The following is a 16,481-nucleotide window of genomic DNA, read 5'->3' as shown; positions in this document are numbered from 1 at the left end:
AGTTCATTCTCCTTCAGATTGCTGGATTGTGGAGGAGTAACTGAAGGCACATATTGACCTGTTAAGAACAGATGAGAGAAAATGACCGGAACAAATAAACTTTGGGGAACCAAAGCAGAGAAATTTGTCTCCTTCAAAATTCCCACGCCATTCAGCTGTTCTGTATTTGCAGAAAATAGCAATAACAACAACAACAACAACAACAACAACAACAACAACAACAACTAAGGATACTGACTGATATACTTGCTAACATTTGGGGTTTGTTTTTGTATGAAGGTATTATTGGAGCTACTGCTTCTGTCTTGATGTTTGTCATGTGTGTTTCCCCCCCCCCCTCCCGCCGCCCCCCGCCCAGCTTCCTTCTATTTGAAGTAAGATGTTGCTTCACTCTGGCAATTTGGATTGCCTAATTGATGTTGCCAAGGAGGAGGCCTCTCTTGGTTACTCTGTCACTCTTCTGCACTTGGAAGTGTCTCTAATCCCTTTAATGATTATCTTCACGGCATGTGAGCACGTCTGATGCTGAGAGTGGAATAGTAGCTAAGGACACAGAGTGCAATCTTAGCTGGAATGTTCAGAGCCTGGAGTTACTTGAACAGACTGCTTCCTGATTACGCTGGAATCCTCGGCAATGTCCTATTTCATAGTCATTACTTGAAGTTTACTTAAACATTACAAAAAATTTTTTAACGTTTATTTATCATTGAAAGACAGAGACAGAGCACGAGCATGGGAGGGGCTGAGAGAGGGGGAGACACAGAATCTGAAGCGGGCTCCAGGCTCTGAGCTGTCAGCTCAGATGCGGGGCTCAAACTCACAAACCACGACGAGGTCATGACCTGAGCCGAAGTCGAATGCTTAACTGACTGAGCCACCCAGGCGCCCCATAAAACATTTTTTTTTTTTTTTTTACATAAATGAACACCTTCCCAGTGTAATGAGGCTTTGGAAGCTGTGCAGGAGAGAGGAGTTGGGAGAGGTAGCAGGCTCTAGGGTCAGGTCTGTTATGACTAATATGACCGTTAGGGAAGTCCCTGATCTCCCTGGGGGTCCTCTGCCCAAGGTGGTCACTCACCTCCTCTCCACATATCTAATACTCTGGTTGGATGCATTTGGGGACCTAATCTGAGAAAGATGTTCTTTCTCTCAAACAGTTCAGTTCTCCTTCGAGAACTAGAGATGACAGGAAAAAACATGTCCATGGATTTGGCGATTCTCATTCCTTGACTAGGGGCTAATTGATGTGTTTCTCATTCCAGCCACAGAGGAGTGGTATTCGGCACGGTATCCCTTTCCTTTTCACCCAGCAGTTGGATAAAAAAGATGCCTGTGTGTGTGGCTGTGAGTGAGTGTTGAGGGAAGGATGGGTTTGAAGGAGCTGAGAAAGAGCAGCTGCACCAGCAAAATGGTGATCAGCTTAAGGACCAGGTGGCCATGTCCCCCTCTCTTTGCCCACTCTGCCCACATCAGCTTCTATGCAACACCCGCTACCTTCTGGAATTCCTCCACTGCCCCATTCTTATTTTCTAGGCCTGCCAGGTGGGTGCTACTTACGAAGACTTTTTCCGAATTTCTCATAAGCCTCTGCTTGCAGCCTCACTCTGTACCCAGCAGGCCCTTGGTAAAGACTTGTTGAATGGAACTGCATACAAATTTGTTTCAAATGTTAGCTCTTAGATGTGGCAACTCTTGAAGGAACCCTAAGCATTGGGGCACCTGGGTGGCTCAGTCGGTTAAGCGTCCGATAGTAGCTCAGGTCATGATCTCGTAGTTCCTGAATTTGAGCCCCGTGTCGGGCTCTGTGCTGACGGCTCAGAGCCTGGAACCTGCTGTGGATTCTGTGTCTCCCTCCCTGTCTGCCCCTCCCCTGCTTGCACACTGTCTCTCTCTCTCTCTCTCTCTCTCTCTCTCTCTCTCTCTCTCTCAAAAAATAAGGAAACATTAAAAATCTTAAAAAGAAAGGAACTCCAAATATTGACATCCATGGGGGAAGAAAGGCTCAAGTAAGGAAACAGAGTTCCTGAAGGAGAGCAGTTGTCTTTTGTGCTGCTAGACCTGCAGACTTATTCCACTCACATTCTTCTGGTGGCTCCAGGCGATGGCACGTTTCCTCACCTCTGCCAAATTTGTAAGGAGCATGTATTAATACTTCTGAATTGCTCATAGATTAAAGGCTTTCATCCCTGTTGTCACTATTCTTCTACAAGCGCCAGAGTTCTTTGCCAGCTCCTAAACTAGGTAACCTCCTAGATTAGTGGTTGGAAGATTCTGATGTACCTCAACATCACCTGGAGGACTTGTTAAAACACAATTACTGTCTCCCACCCCCAGTTCCTGATTCAGTAAGTCAGGGGAGGAGCCCCAAGAATCTGCTTTCTTCTAAGTTCCCTAGTGGTGCTGATGTCGCTGGTCCTCAGACTTCACACTGCGAATCTGTGCTGTCAGTAGTCTCCTTGCCTCCTTCATTGGCCCCCAGACTGTATCCATGCAGAAGCTAGAATGCTCTGCTAGAAACAAAGTCAGATGGCTTTGTCTCCTCCCAGTACTTCTTCAAGTTCCTGCCTGGCTCACGAGGCCACAAGGGCTGACCAGCCTGGCTTTCCAACCTCGCCCTGCCCCATCTGCATATTCCGTGTCTTTCTACTGTGTCACCTGCCTCTTTCCGGGACCCAGCCCCATACCCGACTGCCCCCGCCCTGGCTCTTTCTAGCCTCCAGTTCTTCGCGTGGTTTCTGCTCTGTGCAGGAAGCCTTCTTCTTTTCCCCCGTTTTAGTGCCTGTACCACAGCACTGTCACTTCTTCAGAGAAGCCACACCTGACCATGTGAACAAAGGTCATGTTCCCGCTTGTTCTCTTGCAGAGAAGCTTTTCTTTGTGTCTTTAGCATAATCTTTTATGGTATTCATTTGTGGTTTTGCGTTATGAGTAGCTACATTTCTGCTTGGGTTGGGAACTCCCATGAAAAAAGGGGCATATATGTTTCGGTCACGGCTGAATTTCCAGTGAATAGCAGTACCTGGCAGATAAACATTTGTTCAGTGACTGGATAGGTGGATGGATGGATGAGGTTCTGGAATGCTTGGGAGTTGTAGGAAAAACTTAGGGGAACCGGAAGAAGAATTCCTGCCATGGAGCACTTGGCTACAGCTGTGTGCGCTGCTTTATCTGTCGATGAATATATCCGAGGTTTATTTTCGAAATTTTTGCTGAAGGACTCAGAATTGCCTGGAGCAGTCAGCACCCCCACCCATTTTGTTTCAAAACATGTGTATCCCTTGAAACTCCTTTCTTCAAGAAAATCTGATTCTGAATTTAATAGAGCCGTGTCTGTGACTCAAGGAACTGGTCCATTTATCTTTGTATCATAGTGCTGTTTATCCACGATCAAGTCAAAGTTTTCGAGAAACATATTTTTGGCTGAAAATAACAGGATTCTCTCAGAGATAGTTTTGTGCGATTTCAAATGCCTTCCCTTTGGGAGTTGTCCCTTGTCTGTCAGCATGGGCTATTTCTCTGGGGATCTTTTCCTTTCTTAGACTCCCTTTCTTCCTTGCTTGTATCTTTTCTGGCCAATCTTCTCTTCCAAGATGCCTTCCATGGAGCTTAAACAGCATTCCTCTGAGTTCATGGGTCGATCGGATCATAGCGGTTACATGACAAAGCAAATTCTGAACCTGAGCCTCCTGCTTCCTCACCTACTCTAGGATACCTCACCTCCCGGCCTACATGTTGGGTCTCAGTCCACCTCTTGAGTTGCGTGGACCCAAGGGTTGACAGAGGAGCAAAGTGACCACACGGGCAAAACTGTCAACTTCAGATACTTACAGAGTTGGCCAACTGTGGCTGGGACTTTGGAGGCAGGAATTCATGGTCTGTACTCATGGTACATGCGGACAGGTGGTTCGCAGTGATATTTTGTTTTACAGCCAGGACGTTGAGGTGTTTTCAAAGAACTGGGCTTCAGAGATGCATGTTTTCACGTGGCAATAACTTTCTGAATTTGGCATTGAATCAATTCACCCAGGTATGAAAACAGTGTCAGGCACTCCTAGCAAGTAAAACTGAGTTGGGGAGCCAGACAGTGGTTTCATACACCCAGGTTAGGTTGTCTGCTCAGGGTTTTCCTTTTGGAAACAGTATATTTCCTCTTTGGGGAGAACCACCTCTCACCTCTGTCATTCCTTGTGGTTTAGGAGCTATCGTTGGAAGACAATTCTGTATGGCTGTCTTGCATTTTTGCACATGTTGTGGCACCTGGAAGAGAGAGACTGACTGGCTCTCCCTCCAGGTGACGGGTAGGTTTGTTTTCTGACCAGAATAATGAAGATGAAATTCTTGGCTGAAGGATAGGCAGGCTTGCCAACAGCACCCAGTCGTGAACCAGAGCAATGCAGAATTTCCCAGAGGGGAGTGTGAATGCTGCTGGAGAAGACAGGCATGTGAGGCAGGCTGGACCGTGGGAATGCTCTGGGGCTCCCAAGGCTGCTCCCACATGAGGAAGTTAGGAATTTGGCATTGTAGAGGTGTACATTTACATGGAATCTAAATCCTTCGCTCGAAGCTGTTCTGTGGCGCTGCATAGAAACGATGGTCAAGTTGAGTTTGGATTATCAATAGTGTGTTATTGATTTTATTACTTGGTGGGCAAGTACTGGGACTTGGGATAGCACAGCGAACCTGTGACTGGTAGGCTGTTTCAGGGCCAGGTGGTGCTTTTGATGGGGAAAATCACCTTTTCTTTTTTCTTTTCTTTTATCTTTCTCTGTGTAGACACATATGCCTGCCTATTCATGTGTACAGGCATACACATGTATGTGTGTGCAGGTGGGTACGCGTATGTGTCTGCGTGCATGTGAGCACATGTATACGTGTGTGCCTGTGTGCGTGTATGTGCACGTGTGCCTGTTTATGTGTGATTTAGGCATTTATCTTTCTGTTTTGGCATGTAGAATCATACTTATCACCCCAGTGTTTCGTTACTAATTTCATGTAATCCAGAGTGTTCTTATACCAAAGGGACCTTTACCTTTTCAGTAATAATTTCAAGTGGTTGTTGAAGAAGGTACGTAAAGAGGGAGGTAAAGCTTATCCGGCAGAGTTGTAGCAGGGGATGTTAATAGATGCAAAGAGAGAATCAAAGGCAAGAAACAAAAAAGGTGAGCAAAGAACCAATTTAAATATTAAACCTGTTATGAAATGGACATCTGCAAGGTTGTTTCAATTTATTTTCCAGACTTTTTTCTGACTTCTCGTCATGCAAACCACGTGTCTGTCACCTAAACCTGCTCTTACCTGTCCAGCCCTCCTCCCTTGCCCTCTGTGTCCTGCCTCTACTCTTACATGCACACTCTGCCTGAAATAATGCGCCCTTCCCTTCCTGGCTCCCTGGGTCTTACCTCACCATGGCCAGACCCACTCTGGGCCTAATGACACCAACTCTTTTAGGGTTCCTGAACCCAACCCTTCATGAGGGGTGGTCCCGCCCACAACAAGATAAAGGAATTCTCAGACACCAGTAGCATGTCGGAGAATTCAACTCAATCCTGACACTCTCTAGCTGGAGATAGCATCAGATTCCATAGGTTGGGGGTTCAGTTGTAGAAGACTGACCACTAATCCCCCTTCAGATACCAGTTGCAAGCCCTGGGCTATCACCGGTGCTTTTGTCCAACTAGCAACAGATTGTAGGTTCCAGTGACATCCTCCTTAAGTTCTTTTAATTTGCTAGAGAAGCTCACAGAAGTCCGGGAAACACTTATGTTTACCAGTTTATTAAAAGATGTAATAAAGGATCTGAATCAACAGTCAGATGAAGAAATGCACTGGGTGAGATATGGGGAACTCTGTAGGGTACAGAAACTCTGTACCCTCTCAAGACACATCACTTTCCCTGTACCTCTACATATTCACCAACCCAGAAGCTCTCTGAACCTAGTCTTTTTGGGTTTTTATGGAGGCCTCATTACATATTCATGATTAAGTCATTGGCCATTGGGTGATTCGGTCTCCACCCTCCCTCCCCTTTAGAGGTCAGGAGGTGGGAATGAACATTCCAACTGTGTCATCACATGTTTGGTCCTCCTGGCAACCAGCCCCTGCCCTTGGGTGGGGTCCAAAATTCACCTTCATTAATAACAAAACACCCGTGTCACCTTTATGGTTCTGAAAGTTTTCAGGAACTGAATAAAGATCAAATATATGAATCATCATTTGAATCACCAAATATATTATTTCTTTTAAATGACTATATTGCAGTCTGGATCTAAATTGCCACCAAATTCATAAATCCTATCATCTTTCCAGCAAGTACCATTTCTTCCTTTCCCTTTGACCCAAAGGGATAAAGTATGTTGAGTGATGCTTCTCACTTTTTACATGCTCTCTCTCTCCTGCCCTCTCTCCCTTTCTTTTCTTTCTTTTCTTTTCTTTCTTTCTTTCTTTCTTTCTTTCTTTCTTTCTTTCTTTCTCCCTCTCTTCTACCTTCCCTCCCCTTCCCTCTCTCCCCAAGTTAATTTTAAGATTAGTTTCTTGATATTGGTCCTGGAACATGTCTCCAGTGAAGTGAAGATATACAGAGTATACAGAAGTTGGAGTCTCTCTATTTTTTTAGAGGAATTTTCACTTGAGAGTAAAATTTTAATTGGACGTCTAAACTTCCAGATAAGCTTTTGTTCACCATTTGTCATGAATTTGCAGGGGGAAGGAAAAAAAATCAATATTCTACAGTACTTCTTTCATCCCAAGGTGGTTGAAAGACTTTAGCTGCAAAGTGAAGAGATCAGAAGAGAAACAGATTTATAAAAAAACACCCCCATCTTAACAATGTCATTTGGAAGAACAGAACCTTTCTGAAGCAATTTCTGATCTCCTTTCCAAAGGCGATCACTTTTAATGGGCGACCACGAAGATGAGAAAAGGTACAAAGAGAAAAATACAGAGTGCAGTTTTCCGTTCTTTGCAGTTTTAGGGAAAGAGATCCCAGCTGTAAATGTAGACAGTTTGCAAACATTTAAGCGGGACCTTCTGCCAAATTTAAATGCCTTTGCGGATCAAGACAAACAGCATCACTCTTTGTTATAATTCCAAGCAGCTGGGAGGTAGCATAGAGCTGAAGTTCCCAAGGCTTGCTTCAAGGGGCCTCTTCCTAGGTGCACATCAGATTTCTCTGTAGTGCGGTGATATAGTTTTATCACTTTGTCACCAATTGTGGCTTGATGAATATGTTTAAGAATTTCTCAGTTTCCTGCTGTCTGAATGCTCTGGCATATACCTGAAATGGTTTTATTTTGTTCAATAACTGCTACCAATTCGCTCTATCAACATCCACTTCTTATTTCTTAAAAAACCACCCCACTTAAAGTTTTTAAGGTCTCAGTGTTATCAACTTAAAACTTTAGTCTTCTGTTTAATACACATTTCTTCATCTTACCCATCTTTCCTTGCTCTAAACTTGTGACTCTGGCTCCCTGGGTGTGGAGGGTTCTGGGTCACGATCTATTCTCTTACATACTTTTCTCTCTACCTTTTTGTAGTGACCAATTTAATGTTGGGTCAGTGAGGAAGGAGACGGTGTGAAAATGTTGCCTTGCATGTCGGCCCGTGGTGGGGTTGCATGAGTCTTCTTGGTTGAACATACCTATTGACCTAGTTTGTGATTAATGGGCTCCTTGAGGATGGCTGGTGACTCCATCAGGCCCTCCCGACAAAGGCTTCCCTCCTATGTGATTCCTTGTGCACAACTCAGCCCTGTCTTCTTGTTGATTCCAAGTTGGGGACATCACGTGATATTGCCTTACCCTATGCCTGCCCAGGTCGTGATACAGTGTACCTGGCATTGGTGATGATTCCATCTTTGTGGCCTACTGGCAAGTTGAGATCTAACTTGCATGTATCTCGGGAACAAGAAAATTCTCAAGTTTTCCTTTCTTGTACCGTCTATACCCAGTGCTCTTTGCCTGCCTCCAGTGATCCAGGGACTTCCTGTCAAGCTCAGTGATATTGGTGTCCCACTGTGTCATCTCCTCTCTGCTTGAAGCCTCCTCCCTTCTCCTTGTTGGGGTGAGGAGAAAGCTTCTCTGAGAAATCCTCCTTTCTGTCTGATTTGTGCTCTGTTTCAAACAGCAAGGGAGTATAGGGAGGCATGGGCTGGAGGGGACAAAGGTTAAGGTTGGTTCTGCTGATATTACCTTTCAACAAACCCTATGGGAAAGTGGTTAGTTCTTTGGCCTTAGAATGTCTGACAGGATGTGCATCTTCTCTCAATTACGAGGAAAAATAGCATCATGCTCTTATGCTATAGTTACTGCCTTTGACTAAAAAAGAGAAATAGCGAAAGGGAAAGTGTTGGAAAGAAGTAATGCATGTTTTCCTTATAATTGGCCGGGAAATGGTGACAGAAAACCCATGGATTTGGAATATCGAGACCTTTAATAGGAGGGACCAGTCTTCTTATCCCCAGTGCCCAGGACAGTGCCTGGCACAACTTACTGGGTAAATGTTGAAAGAAGTTCCAAGTTGCCAAGGAGTTGGAAGGCATTGGTGCGATTCTGATGTGGAAAAGTCTGAGTTGGAGAAAAGTTACCTTGGAAGAAACATATTCCCAGTTTTTCTCCTCTCCTCCTTCTCTTCCAGACCTCCAGTGTTTGTTTCCCTTGCCCTGCCCACATCTAACTGTGCAGTGGGAAAATTGGAATTGTCTTTGAAGTGACCATGAATAGTGGTGACTGTCAATACTGAATAGCTATTTTGAAACCTTGGATTTAGCTCGGTATGGCAAAGTGAGTGTCATTAAGGCCCTCACTTCTGGAACATGATGGACTTAGGGATGAGCGCTGAGAGCTAGTGGTTCACGGCTCTACTGAGGAAGGAAATAAATGTCAAGCAGCACTTACCTCTCAAACTGGGCAAGAGGGGCCTCTGTCCTGGGCCACACACTTCGGAAGGCCTCAGGTTCAACACACACGGACTGTATGTATTTGGTAAAGAAAACACGGTGCCTCTGTTACTCAGGATTCAGTCCTCAGCGTTGGCAGGTAAACATCAACCCTCATGACTACTAATACTGTTCAGGCCCCAGGGACATGCTTTCCCACATCTCTTGCCCAATATTCTCAGACAAAGGGTGACTGCATCTGAATGCCATGAGCATTTGTGGGTTGTGCTATCAGAAACGGGCGCTGCTTTGGAGTGTGGGGAGGATTTGAGTAGCAAAAGCACTTAGCTAAGACAAAAGACTAATTAAATTGTAAAACCTTTCTCTCCACGTAAGTGCAGTAGTTTATTACATTAGCAAGTATTATTTTTCAATAGTACTGAACATTCATTTTCTTGCTTCCCTTCATGGTTCCGGAGGTACTTGTGAATTAGGGAGCTCTTTGCTCTTTGCAATAGTTGCACGTGGCGAATGAAGCACATTTTGCATTATTAACCAACTACTCATCTCCAAATCACAGGTCCATCAGCGGAACACCCAGATGTGTGCAATAACAATTAAATTCAGTTGTCTCCAATGTTTTGCTGACTTCTACTTGTATGAAAACTGTAACTTCACGTGCACTTAAAATTTTACAGTTATGAAGTATTTCTCAAGGTAGGAGAATAGAACATGTTTTCTTTAATGACTCATTAGCTTTTATACGTAACTTACAGTATTAAGCACAGGGTGTAGGCTTTCTTTAGTATTCTTGCCGCTGCAGTATTAGGGGTGGGCCTAATGTAAATCATCAGGTCATACTAATTGCCTCATAAAAGTTAGCTTCCTTGCTCTTGCCAAACCCGATTGTCTTTCATAGTGGAAGGAGAGATATACCTCTCAAATTTTGGCAACATTTTATGGAGATGGGGTATAAAAGTAGTCTGGCCTTTTCCCATGGAGTTCAAGACCAATTCTGCCTTTAAAAAAAAAAAAAAAAAAAAAAAAAGAATGTGGTCTCTGGAATGTTCTGTTTGTTGGTGAGACTCAGTAACAAAAAGGCCAGATTTGGAGCTTCTTACCATGTATTTAAATACAGTTTCTTTTCCAAACATGGATGTAAGCCTAGTCGGTTAGGCAAAATGCGCGTTTTGTCCTACCGTGTGAGGATCCGTTCTGTCTTTAACAACAGCCGTGGCAGCAATAATATTGACGGATGATGCACGAGCACTTTACAGTGCTTGGCGTGCTTCTGTATATTTTACCACCTGTTAATGAGTTAGGGAAGAAAACTGTGGCTTCTGACATTTTGATAAATTTAGTTGCAAAGTTAATGGCAATGTGGAAAGGTTTGCACCTCTATTTATTTTTATATTCTATTAACAAACTAAGCCCAGATATTAATTTCCATCTGGGTTATGCATTTCAGGACATTTTAAATTTTGTTTTCTTTTCATGGAAATGGAAACATAACTGTAGTCTTTGGAGTATGTTTATGCTGGGATGGTTTATTTTTCATTCTGGCAAATCAATAGCTAACTCTCTGTGGAAAGCATAATTTAGCGATTAGAGTGTTTGACCTTTAATTTTTCAGAAATCTTTGGGGCATTACATTTGTTGTTCGTGATGGTAGGTTTGGGGTCCGTATCCAGCTACATAAAGGGAGACAATGGGGATATAAGCATCAGGCAAGGAGTTGAGAAATCTAGGTTGGGGGCTCTCCTTGACCCTTTCTGAGCCTCATCTCTTCTGTCTGATAGCAGTCATATGCCTCATCTATGTGATATGGCTGGTGTGGAGAACAGACTAGATGATCTATGTGAAAGTACCTTGAAAGCCACTAAGTAGGACAAATAAAATGTATCAAAAGTAAATGATATTATTATAGACCAAGGTGAGCAAATGGTGGCCTGAGAATCAAACCTGGCCCTCCATTTGTTTTTGTAAATAAAGTTTTATCAGATCACAACCACATTCATTCATCTATGTACTGTTGATGGCTACTTTTGTGCTACAGTGGAAGAATTGAATGGTTGCGACGGCATATGGTCTGGAAAGCCTAAAATACTTGCTATCGGGTTCTTTGCAAAAAGTCTGCTGATTCCTATTTTAGGCCACAGATTGTTTGGTTAGAATTCTCATATGTGAGGAAGATATAAACATCGGATGTCAATTTTTAGGAAGAACTATAATCATCTGCACTTGATGAGGGAAAGTTCTTTAATGAGGAATGGCAGCTGACAAATAAAGAAGTAATGACAGAATTAGAAAATCTCCATTCTTACAGTCCCTGTGAAATAATCGATCCAGACAAGGATTGTCAATGGCTCTAAAACCTTTATATAAAGTATTGTTGGGAAAAAGTATAGTCCTATGGAGTAAAAGCATGATGGTACTGCAGATCACTTGCTAATTGTGAAAGGAAAAACATAGCATTTATAAGCATTAAAATAGTGACTACTTTATCCATGTACTCAAACTTAACATCACTAATAGTGAGACAGGTGGATGTGATGTGCCTCCAAACATGACGCAACATTTTGAAAAATCATTGTCTGTGAAGTGTTTTTGTCAGAAATGTGTAAGGTGAATTTAATCAAGATGTATACATAATTTCCAGTTTATAGCATATATTGAGAATATAGGAATCATTTAAGTGACACCAAAAGGAAACAATTGGACAAGTCCCACATAAAAAATACAGAGTTTCCTTTAGATTACAAGAGATTAAAAAAAGACCCACAGGGGCGCCTGGGTGGCGCAGTTGGTTAAGCGTCCGACTTCAGCCAGGTCACGATCTCGCGGTCCGTGAGTTCGAGCCCCGCGTCGGGCTCTGGGCTGATGGCTCAGAGCCTGGAGCCTGTTTCCAGTTCTGTGTCTCCCTCTCTCTCTGCCCCTCCCCTGTTCATGCTCTGTCTCTCTCTGTCCCAAAAATAAATAAACGTTGAAAAAAAAATTAAAAAAAAAAAAAAGACCCACAAATATGATGTGGAAACTTGGATTGGGTTCAGTGTGAAAAAAGGAAAGCTATAAGCGATATTATGGGTCAGGTGGGGGAAATTTGAATAGGAGCTGGATTTTGGATATGATTAGAGTATTATGGTTAATTGATATAATCTTGTTAATGTGATGAAGATAGTTGTGGTTATGCAATGTATGTTGAAGTTTTTTGTGTCACTTCCAAATTCTTGGGTCAAACACACATGTAAACATGGCAAAATGTTAACAATTCAGATCGATTTGATTGGCATATGAGAGTTCATTATAGTATTCTTTTCACTTTTTAAATTCAGCAAGCAATTATTATTTGCCTACTTGGTGGTGGTAAGAGCCCAGGGAACTGGCATCTACTGGAGGGGAGACATGGATTCATGGACATCTGGTCGATAATGCTGCGCCATCTTGTTTTCTCTGGTGTCCCCTGTCCAACCCCCCAGGTTAGAGAATTAGAGATACACATTCTCTTTTCATGATTTTTTCCCTGAGGATGTTCGTTCCTGCTGGTGATTCGTCTTCCAGCCATGGCACCCACCCAAGCAATTTTTTTCCCTTATAAAATTTCATCTTACTAGCTGTCATTCATCATTCCAGCCTGTCAAAATCTTTAGAATTTTAATTCAGCCATTCAGTCTGCTAGTTATCTTTCCCAGTCTTGTGACATCTAAGTGGTCAGTAGTTTGCTTTCTGTGTTTTCATCCAAGTAGATAATGAAGGTCCTGAAAAGTACCCCCTTTCAAGTCTTGTAGTGCATGGTCCCTTCCAGGCTGTAGGGGATGTGCCCCTCCGGTCTCTTTGGGCCCCATGATTCAACCAGTTAAAAACACACCGGACCAGCTCTCAGAACCCCTGTGAACCACTTGAGATCCTGTTGGCTTCAGAACTTCTTCCAACTTCTGCTCTGACCTCAGTGTGGGCTGTCTTTGGCTCCATACTGGTGACTCTGATTGTGGCCTCGCTCATGAGTGTCCTGAGACATTCCTGTTGACACTGAAGCATGAGATGCCCTGAGGACCACAATCCTGCCCATGCATGGTCAGCTTGGAAATGTGAGGTTTTCTGCCCTATGGAGCAAAGCTTTGAACAAAGGGAGATTGAAGCCTGGAGATACATTCTTTGCTCTTTCTCCCCCTGGACGCCTGAGTAGCATCAGATAAATAGGTGGTAGGTAGGACTTGGTGGCTGTGGCTCTCCCTCTATCGCACTCCTCAGTTTGCTCCTATTTCCCTTGGACCCACGCTTTACTTTCTGGAAAGCCTGGCGAAGATAGGTTCCCACTGTCACGAGTCTACATGACTCTAGTGTGTACCCAGGAATGTGGTAAAGGACTGCCAGATGACTTTCTCAATCAAGACCACCTTGGATGGCATCTTCCTGCATTATCCAACCAGCAGTCCTTAGGTGCGTACTGTTGAATATCAAGGACACATAGTACATAATGGGATCAGCTATGCTAAAATTTAATTTTTTCACATGCAAATTATACAGAGCCAAAATGCTTTTTAAAACAATATCATGGTAGTAGTATCTTTTCCATTTTGAAAAGCAGCAGATACGTATTTCTTCTTAGTCAGTGGTTCATAATTAATGATATGTGTACAAAGGTGCTGTTTCAAGTTCTTCATGCTTCTGCTATTGTTTGCTTTACTCTTTTTTACACATCCTTTTATTCGTTTTTGTTTTGTTTTGTTCTTTGTTTTTTGTGTTTTTTTTTGTCATCTTACACATTTCTAGAAGTTGGGGCTCCCAGGATGGCTCAGTCGGTTAAATGTCCGACTCTTGATTTCAGCTCAGGTCATTATCTCATGGTTCGTGGGTTTGAGCCCCATGTTGGGCTCTGCGCTGACAGTGTGGAGCCTGCTTGGGATTCTCTATTTCCCTCTCTCTGCCCCTCCCCTGTTTGTGCATGCGCATGCTTTCTGTCTCTCTCCTCTCTCAAATAAGTAAACATTAAAAAAAAAAATTCTAGAAGTCAAAGAATGTGATGAATGGACTTAAATGTTTTTGGTTATAAATTAATTTAAAATACCATTACTTTTAATATACACATGGGTAAACCATTCATACGTTAGTAGTTTAACATAATAAACCGTAGACTTTCAAGTCAGTAATGGCTCATTGCGAGGTAGTGTCGAGTAGTGGTTATGAACGCACATTTTAAATTAAGATTTTCTGAGTTCACATTCTTTCTCTGCCAATTAAATGACTTTTCCTCTGGAAATTTACTGTATTTAACCTCTCTGTGCCTCAGTTTACTCATCTGTATAATTAGCATATTATCAGTACTTATTTCACAGGGTTATTATGAAGATTAAGTGAGTTAAAATATAGAAAACAATTATGAAGGTACCTGACAATTAGTAAGTGCTCATTAAATGTGAATTGCTGTTATTATGATTATTAATTATTATTAAATTTATTATTACTACTACTGCCACTATGATTCTTTCTTTTCTAGAGGTCTTTTTTCTTTTGCCATACTTTATAAGAGGATAGCTATAAATATGATATAAGCAAAAATTGTCTCCTGAGTAGCTAAGATAAGTGTCATAAAATTATAGGACTAAACACAAGCTCCTTACTTAGATCTTCATTCAGAGCTTATTTGCTCTTATGCTACATTCAGTGCTAACAGATTCTTGATCTCTTTTTCTGGATCACAAATAATTGGAAGCGTCTTATTAGAAAGCTGGGGAATGGGGTTGTTGCCGAGGTATAATGAGAGAAAGCTTTGCTGTAGTGACAATTCACCCCGTGAAACAGGAGACAATACATGAGAAAGTCGTAAGAACCCTAAGGAATGATGGCTGTGAATATTAATTCACCTAACAAATATTTATTGAGCACTGACTTTGTGCCCGGCATTGTTCTAGACCAAGAGAATACAAAAGTGTATGTGACTCACAAGGTCCTGACCCTCAGAAGATTGTATTCCATGGTTGGGTGGGGTGAGGGGGCGAGTAAATACATTTAAACAAGGCAGTTCCAGAGCATGGGAAGTTCTAAGAAAACTTGGGAAAATGGGAAGTTCTACTACAGGGTCATGTGGTAGAGAGCAACTGAGGTGGGAGAAGGCATGATTTAGTAGTGAAGGACTGAGGTGAGACCTGAAGGATGCAAAGAAAACAGCCTTGTCAACAGCTGGGGAACAAGTATCCCATGTAGAGGAAAAAGCAAGTGTGAGGCCATGAAGTGTGAATGAGTTCAGTGCATTCAAGCTATGGCAGGAAGACCAGAGAAGCTGGGATGTCGGTAGCCCAAGCAGGGGTGAGGGGTGGGGGTGGGTGATGCAGAATGTGAAGTGAAAATGAAGACTTAGGAAGGGCTAGCCCACAGGAGGTCTTAAAGTCGGTGATGAGGATATGGAACTTTATTAAAAGAGCGGGAGAATCCTGTGCAAGTTTGTAAGAAGGAGAGTGATGTGATCTATGTTATAATAGGTATGTACAAAATATGCTATGTATATATGTATATATATATGGAGATTGTCATTGCTAAATATAGAAAGTATTGGAAGGGGCAAGGCTGAAAACAGATCCATTAGGAGGCTACTGCAGCAGTGTTGTTGAGAGACAGTGGTGGTTTGAACTAAGATGCTGATAGTAGAAGGAGAAAGATTGATTTTAGAGGTTGAGTTGAGAAAATTCTTGAAGAAGTGGAAGGAGCCCTTGGGGGTGGTGGGGGGTAAGCAGAAGGGAGGAATCAGAATCAGGGCTGACTACTTACTGTTCCTTGTCAGTGACTGGGACGGTGGTCCTACCTCTTCTGCGATGAGAAAGAATGAAGAATGGGCTAAAAGGGAAGGAGTCAAGAATGCCCTTTGGCCATGTTTGGTTTGGAAGTTAACGGCCATATAGAAGAGGGAGGAAGGGGGGCGCCTGGGTGCCTCAGCCGGTTGAGCGTCCGACTTCGGCTCAGGTCATGGTCTCGCAGTTCGTGGGTTCGAGCCCCGCGTCGGGCTCTGTGCTGGCAGCTCAGAGCCTGGAGCCTTCTTCGAATTCTGTGTCTCCCTCTCTCTCTGCTCCTCCCCGGCTCATGCTCTGTCTCTCTCTCCTTCAAAAATAAATAAAAACATTAAAAAAGAAGAGTGAGGAAGGCACTCGTCTCTGCAGTTCTATGGAAAGAAAATGAAGGACAGATGACTTACATATCTAAAGAGTATTTGAGGATTGATATATGGGAGAGCACAGGAATTTAATGAGGCTTTAAGCTTTTTGAGATAAATATTGGTGAGAGTTGATATGGGAGTGTGAATGTTGAAACCATCAACTACCTAGTTAGGCAAAAGTTGATTTTAGTATATTTATAAAGACCTATTAAAGGTCTCCCTGAGTGATGTAGGCTTGTTTTATTAAGAAGACAAGGGGGAAAAACCATTTTTTTTTTATAGGAACACCTCTCCATTCTAGGCTGTCTGATATTTACTAAAATTGTCTTTTAAAACTTCCCAAAAGCTCCTAGACAAGTTGTCTCTTACTTGTGCCTCCCTGTTTTCCTATCTGAAGAACAGAGGCAAGTGAACTCAACAATCTTGTAGGTGTACCAGACATTAAGTTTTTTTTCTAGATGT

At 42.8% G+C, this 16,481-nt stretch overlaps 1 protein-coding gene and 1 long non-coding RNA gene across 11 annotated transcripts in view; both read left to right on the top strand.

Moving 5' to 3' along the window:
- Positions 1–16,481, top strand: part of RBMS3 (RNA binding motif single stranded interacting protein 3) — a 1,359,438-nt gene that overhangs the window by 102,012 nt on the left and 1,240,945 nt on the right. The gene's annotated exons all lie outside the window — the stretch shown is intronic.
- Positions 9,307–16,481, top strand: part of LOC121034238 (uncharacterized) — a 59,979-nt gene continuing 52,804 nt past the window's right edge. Inside the window, exon 1 of the long non-coding RNA XR_005792325.1 lies at positions 9,307–9,592. This is a non-coding gene — a long non-coding RNA (uncharacterized LOC121034238). The remainder of the gene's footprint in view (positions 9,593–16,481) is intronic.

This window comes from Herpailurus yagouaroundi, unplaced genomic scaffold (genome assembly GCF_014898765.1).
Source record: "Herpailurus yagouaroundi ecotype Mexico unplaced genomic scaffold, PumYag 159, whole genome shotgun sequence".
Classification (NCBI taxonomy): domain Eukaryota; kingdom Metazoa; phylum Chordata; class Mammalia; order Carnivora; family Felidae; genus Herpailurus; species Herpailurus yagouaroundi.
This window is presented reverse-complemented; position numbering and strand designations above follow the sequence as displayed.